The 6,196-nt window shown below is 48.2% G+C and overlaps 1 long non-coding RNA gene across 1 annotated transcript; it reads left to right on the top strand.

Moving 5' to 3' along the window:
* The first annotated feature begins 276 nt into the window (after window positions 1-276).
* Window positions 277-4,140, top strand: LOC139838349 (uncharacterized). The gene is made up of 3 exons (XR_011754461.1): window positions 277-952; window positions 2,500-2,584; window positions 3,906-4,140. It is a non-coding gene; the product is annotated as an uncharacterized lncRNA (long non-coding RNA).
* The last annotated feature ends 2,056 nt before the right edge of the window (window positions 4,141-6,196 follow it).

The following is a 6,196-nucleotide window of genomic DNA, read 5'->3' on the forward strand; positions in this document are numbered from 1 at the left end:
TGGATTTTTTTTTTTTTTTGGACAAACTAGTTTAATAAAATATGGTTTGAAAAATGTTGGCCGGGTTTCCCTGTTTTTCTTCATATCCCTCCATCTTTGTTTTACCTCCATTCTATCTTTCCCTGTGTGCTCTCCTATGCAAATACGTGACAACTTCAGGAAAATACAATGGCTGGCACCTTCCATTTTCTTTTCTCCACGAAGCATCCTGGAGCAGCCCGGCCCAAGCCTCACCGAAGCAGCCCACCTGATTCAGTTTCCAATCACAGAATCCTTGCCATCTTCTTCTTCATTGTACGGCAGCACATCCAGAAGACTGCATGTCGCTTTCTTGTTGATGGACGTCCATCCCATCACTCGCCTCTCTATAAAAATCTCATTGCCTCCCTAGCCCTGCAACCCTAGCTCCACTCCTTTCCATCAGCCGCCACTCCTCTGCTTCCGTTCTTCATATCCTCGTGTTCGTGTGTGTCCGATGCCGTAAGACCCGTGCGCGCCATGATCTGGTCGACGTCGTCGCGCTGGCGCTGCTCCGGCCATCCGCGCGTTCTCCGACCGTCAAGCTCCGCTTCCTCCCACCCAACGCCCACGTTCTCCGTCGTCTGCACGCCTCCGCCACGGACGTCCTCGGCACCGCCTGGTTCTCCCCGTACCTCGTCATCGGCACAACCCGACGTCTACCAGAACGCCCGTGTTCGTCGTCCGCTCGGTCTTCGCCGCCAAGTACAACATCGAACCGCGTCGCATCGACCACTACCGGCGTGAGCTTCTCCGTCCTTGCACCCTGCTTCTACCTCGCGTGCACGAGTCTCCTTCAAGCCGCCTTCATCCTACTGCTACAGCAAGGTCTGCACCTGCTTGAGCTCGTCCACGCCTCCTCCGTCGTCTACCCCGGCCTCCCCTTCGTCCTCGTCGCCGGCAGCCCCTCCTTCTCGTCACCGACCACCCCAGGGTGAGCAGCACCTCCTCTTCCTCTCCCCTGCATGCTTCTACACCTTGGATCGAGGAAGAAAATAGACGGGAGAACGAGTTCGTTTTGAAATCGAAAAACAAAAGGGTGCAGTTTTGGTTCTGTTTCGCGGTGTCAACTTTCGACGAAGATCCCCGCCGCCACAGACCACCTCCGTTCGAGATTCTTGTCCCAGTAGATGCACAACATCTCCAGCTTTGTTTTGATCTTTGAATCACCTCAAACGGAGCAGTATCGGCGAAGTTATCGTCTTCCAAAGTTGGCTCCAGAAATCTGTTTCAAGTTTCAGATTCAGCGTGTTGTTTCGTCTGTCTGTTTTCCGGCAAGCTTTTCCGGCGACTCTGTGCGCCGTTTCGAACCAACTCGGTCCCATTCATATCATGTCACATCCCTCTTGCTCAACCTCTTTTGTTTCGCTCGAAACGGTGCCCAGATTCGCTGCGGCCATCGCTTTCATTTTCGTGCAAAAACCTGTCTACAGGAACACTCCGCTGTCACATTTCAGTCACAAGTGTCGAGTGTCAGTTAACGTTTTGTTTACACTTCACCTTAACTGAACATCTTTTCTAATACAAACTCTTGCACAGCTCCACTGGTTGTACCTCTCGTAGCTGGATCCCTGTGATCAAATCCCACATCAGGCGAATAAAAGGTTTTCCTTTTTGCATGTTCTGCTCCCAGAAAACGCTGCACTTTTTCAGTCAAATTCAGATAGCAAGTTTCGTTTTTTTTTTCAGAAGGTTTCAGTTAACAACGAACACACGTTAAGATAACTGAACCATCTTTCCGTACAAACAGAAAACAGCAGCGCAGTGGCACTGCTCCACTTTTCCCACCGGAGCAGCCAGGGTTCAAATCCTGGCCGCTGCAGGAATCACATCCTTTTTGTGCAAATCTTCAGTAAACCTTGAAACTGCTGTTCATTAACAAGTTTTTGCCCCTGCCTATTTTTCAAATGTTTTAAAACTGCATTTTCCAAAATCCAAATCACACAAACTTTAAATGCTTGAGTATCAGAAAAAGAGGATCTATCCATCTACTAAGTTTGTTTCAAGTTTTGAACAATAAAACTTTAACCACTTATAAAATGAGATTAAAATTGCTATAACTTGCATAATTTATAACTGCTATTCCATATTTCCAAATTCAACATATCTAAATGCATCAGAAAAACATGATGAACATTAATATGCCATCCATATCTCTGTTTGCATCTCGCATCATGTCGCCCGTGTTAGTTCGTGTATGTTTCACCCTAATTGAATCACCGGAGTATTTCGGACACCGACTAAGGTTTCCCCGCTCCGATTAATTTTGAAGTAGCTCACCCATGCCATGTTACTGCCATGCTAATCAACACTTAACTTTGGCGGTAGAAATGCAACTCCAACCTAATTTATTTGTCCGGGGTTCCAACTCCGATTAATTGGATAAGTTGCATTGCACCATATATGCCATGTCATGCATATCATCTTCATCATGCTGGTTCTTCTTCCGTAGTAGTAAGGCTTGCACCGTTGTTTGTCCAGCATTTGCTTCTTCCCGGATAGGATCGCGAAGTGGTGTTGTGAGATACGACAAGTTCTCCGGATGTTCCTCGGCAAGCTCTAACAGGCAAGCATTTCCTAAACTCCTGTCTCTGCAGGAGTCGCTTACCTATTTTATTTTGCCTTCTCTCTTATGCTAGCCTTGAGTTGCGTTCGTGTCACGTGTCATATCCACTTGTTACCTCAAGCAGCCCATATTGCCACCACCACCTCCTACAGCTGTTGTTTGGTTATCGAGTCTGCCCTTGCGAGTCGTAGTGCATGCTAGTGCTGTCTTATCTTGTTACCGTTGTGGTTATCTTATCGGGTTATCTGTTGGGGAATCATGATACATGGTATATGGATATGTTTGTTGGAGATAATCACACTTACTTTATTATTAACAACTAAATTTGTAAGAAGAGGCATCTGTGAGCCCCTTTGCGAAAACATCGGAACTTTGACTCGCTAATGTCCCCTAGGACCCGAGTTCTTGTTATCTGTTCCGAGATTGAGCGCTCTACCCATGCGTGGGGACGATTATCGGGACCCCCCCCCACCCATTACCTTTTCTCAAGTCAGTTGAAAAGGGGGCCACAACCTTGGTTTTATTTGCCTATGCCATGTATGACATGCTTTACTTCCTGTTGCCTTCGGGTGTTTACTTCCTGTTGCCTTCGGGTGTTTATATTTTGTACTGTACCTCGCGGAACGTTTAGCGAAGCGTGTGGTTTGCACGCCTAGCCGTTAACGCAAACCCTGAGTCCGCTTCGGAGTACGGCCGGACTTCGTTACGGGTAGCTTAGTCGGGTAGCCCCCCTAGACTTTCTTGTTGAACAGGGAACGGTCTTGTTGTGAGACATCCACCTGTCGTAAGTGGGTCGAGCATGCGTATGGTTACATTTGGGCAACCCCTGCAGGGTGTACATCTTATCGATAAGCCGTGTCCGCGGTTATGGACGACTTGGAATTGTATAGCTCGATCATAGAACAACTTACACCTTTATGTTGCTGCTAATAATTTGCTAATAACTTGCGTAGTAATATATCACTACTACAACGGCTACCTAATAAAACTTGTCCACCGTGTGAGTGCCTTTGCCAGTACTTCTTTGCGAAGGGGGAACACATCGGCTGTGTTATGTATACAGAGTATAGAACTGTTAGTTGTGCGCTCTCTCACCTTCTCTGTTTAGACGAATGTTGTAGAGTGTCTCTATAGGTTTTTAGTGCTTGCGCGCTGCCGCTTAACCCCACCATATTGCCTATGACGTTCCTTTTGCGTCCTCTAAGTCCCCTGCGTGCCTCAAGTACAAAGGACGACTGGTTGACGAATGCTTATACGTCTTGAAGTCTTGTTAAGTACGAACCCGTACTTATTGCTGCTTCTTTGGGACATAACCGGGCAGGTATGAAGTTATGTTCGATGAAGACGACGTTAGCAAGGTTACCCTTCCGGCTTGGCCTGGGCAGGGTTATGGACGCCACTGGTTATCTTCAGGACTCTTAGTCCAATTTGTATCTTGTCCGTACTCGGATGTATTCGATCTTCTGTATGATTTGGATCTTTGTATTGTATATTTGTATCTTGACTCGTTGGAGTCGTTGTTGTAATATATCTGTTTCTTGTGGGCTCTATTGTAATCCTGTTGTAATGTTACCGCTCGTGTTAGTTCCTCTGGCATCACGTGTGTGATTCGTCGCGCACGTCGTGTCGGAGGGCGTCCCTGAATCGATATCGTGCGGATTTCGGCGGGATCGCTGGAATCCTCATGGTACCGGTTCCGGGGCGTCACAAGTTGGTATCAGAGCCTCAGGTTGACGGTACCCCACTAGTCCAGCCTGTAGGATAACCTTGCCAACGGTCGTTGAGTTAGAGTGTCAAAACCTACTTTCTAAAATTCGTTGGATAGATCTGATTAGCTCTGATTTTCTCCTTATCTATATTCTTTCCCCTCTTATCTTTGCGAGTTTTGAGTCTTCTCCCTTATCTAAGTTTCTCCGAGTCATAGGTTCCGACGCGGGTTGGACGATCTATGCCTTTCACCTAATAGGACCGATCTCTGAAGACCTTCCGCCAGAAGAACATCAACGACGGCTAACCTTTTGCTTCTCCGTTGACATCATCTTTGTTTCCGTGAACTCTCTACAATTCTTTGTGCCTTGGCCCCATCGAATCTTCGCTGACAACGCTTATCTAGGTCGCCAATCTCAATTCCGGGGGTGGATTGCATGATTCTCCTATTTGTGTACCGAGTAATGCTTTGGGTGCGGGATGGAGTAGCTACCATACCGACTACTCTTATTATTGCTTTTGCTACACTGAAATTGGTGGATCCGTGTGACTGTTACTCCTTCCTTTGTTTCTCCGGAGTCATCATCGTCATCGGAACAACGACTTCTTGTTAGTGGTGTCGACCATTCTACATGGAGCAAGACTTCTTGTTAGTGGTGTCGAGAAGATCGACACGTCGCCTGAAGACCCGATAGTTCACCTCTCTCCCCCGTACCTTGGCGTGGGATCTCGGGGCGCGATCCCTTGTTAGTGGTGTCGATTGTAACGGCCCCGGGTAGTACCCCTACTAGATTTGTTTGTTCTTTTCTTTTTGTGCATCATCATGGCATCATATCATCCTTGTTTTTACTAAATAAAATTATTTTATAAACCGTATCTATTTTATTTTCCTCTCATATGGGTTATATAATAAAACCCTCCTCTCTTCTTTTCATTTAACAAAACCCAAAACAAAGATATTTGGATTTTTTTTTTTTTGGACAAACTAGTTTAATAAAATATGGTTTGAAAAATGTTGGCCGGGTTTCCCTGTTTTTCTTCATATCCCTCCATCTTTGTTTTACCTCCATTCTATCTTTCCCTGTGTGCTCTCCTATGCAAATACGTGACAACTTCAGGAAAATACAATGGCTGGCACCTTCCATTTTCTTTTCTCCACGAAGCATCCTGGAGCAGCCCGGCCCAAGCCTCACCGAAGCAGCCCACCTGATTCAGTTTCCAATCACAGAATCCTTGCCATCTTCTTCTTCATTGTACGGCAGCACATCCAGAAGACTGCATGTCGCTTTCTTGTTGATGGACGTCCATCCCATCACTCGCCTCTCTATAAAAATCTCATTGCCTCCCTAGCCCTGCAACCCTAGCTCCACTCCTTTCCATCAGCCGCCACTCCTCTGCTTCCGTTCTTCATATCCTCGTGTTCGTGTGTGTCCGATGCCGTAAGACCCGTGCGCGCCATGATCTGGTCGACGTCGTCGCGCTGGCGCTGCTCCGGCCATCCGCGCGTTCTCCGACCGTCAAGCTCCGCTTCCTCCCACCCAACGCCCACGTTCTCCGTCGTCTGCACGCCTCCGCCACGGACGTCCTCGGCACCGCCTGGTTCTCCCCGTACCTCGTCATCGGCACAACCCGACGTCTACCAGAACGCCCGTGTTCGTCGTCCGCTCGGTCTTCGCCGCCAAGTACAACATCGAACCGCGTCGCATCGACCACTACCGGCGTGAGCTTCTCCGTCCTTGCACCCTGCTTCTACCTCGCGTGCACGAGTCTCCTTCAAGCCGCCTTCATCCTACTGCTACAGCAAGGTCTGCACCTGCTTGAGCTCGTCCACGCCTCCTCCGTCGTCTACCCCGGCCTCCCCTTCGTCCTCGTCGCCGGCAGCCCCTCCTTCTCGTCACCGACCAC

This window comes from Lolium perenne, chromosome 3, assembly GCF_019359855.2.
Source record: "Lolium perenne isolate Kyuss_39 chromosome 3, Kyuss_2.0, whole genome shotgun sequence".
NCBI lineage: Eukaryota > Viridiplantae > Streptophyta > Magnoliopsida > Poales > Poaceae > Lolium > Lolium perenne.